Below are 892 nucleotides of genomic sequence, written 5' to 3' on the forward strand. Positions count from 1 at the left end.
CAGCAAACATTTGAAACATCTTTATACATTCTGAAAAGTTTTCCAGGAGTTAAATTGAAGCGTTACATCTCTTTGAGATCGTAACAAAATGTAAATTTCACCCCTTAGTCCACATATGTTCCCTCGGTTCTATTTGTATAAGATCTGGATTTCAAGAGAGGTGCCTTTGGGACCTGGTGAATCTTCTCTCTTTTGCGCTGGGGTGCAGTCACTGGCAGAGGAAGTGGGGTTCGTGTCAGCAGGTCCTACTCACGTGTAGGCGTCTTCCAGAGACACATGTCCGACTGGCATGTTCTCTCCCTGCTGGTCGATTGTTTGGGAGATTTAAAACCTTTCTCCAGCCCGAACATCACAGTGACTGATACCTAGAGGCATCAGCACACTTACAAAATCAGCAGAGTACTTAGACAGCCAGCGTTCAGACTCAGTTGCGCAGCATTTGGCTAAACTACGCTTATTTACATTATACACACTCGGAGCATTCCAACTCGGCTCCCTTCTCTTTCTCATCAGACAGCAAAGAGAGAGAAACAAAGGACAAATGCCCTACATCACGGAACACAGTAATACAAACATCCTGTCTCCATCACTTCCCACAATGTGGAATGAAAATGTACACCGTCATGTGATATAAACAATCCCATGACTGCATCTACCAAACTTTTAGAAGACATCTGAAGGCAGCCCTGTTTAGGGAAGCTTTTAATGTTTAATAGGTTATTGTATTTTAATATTCTGTTGGAAGCCGCCCAGAGTGGCTGGGGAAACCCAGTCAGATGGATGGGGTATAAATAATAAATTATTATTATTTATTATTATTATTATTATTATTATTATTATTATTATTATTATCAGAATCCTAACAGTGTGGGGAGTGTGGGCCACGGGGGTG

The sequence above is a fragment of the Podarcis tiliguerta genome (genome assembly GCF_965153285.1).
Source record: "Podarcis tiliguerta genome assembly, chromosome: 2".
Lineage (NCBI taxonomy): Eukaryota > Metazoa > Chordata > Lepidosauria > Squamata > Lacertidae > Podarcis > Podarcis tiliguerta.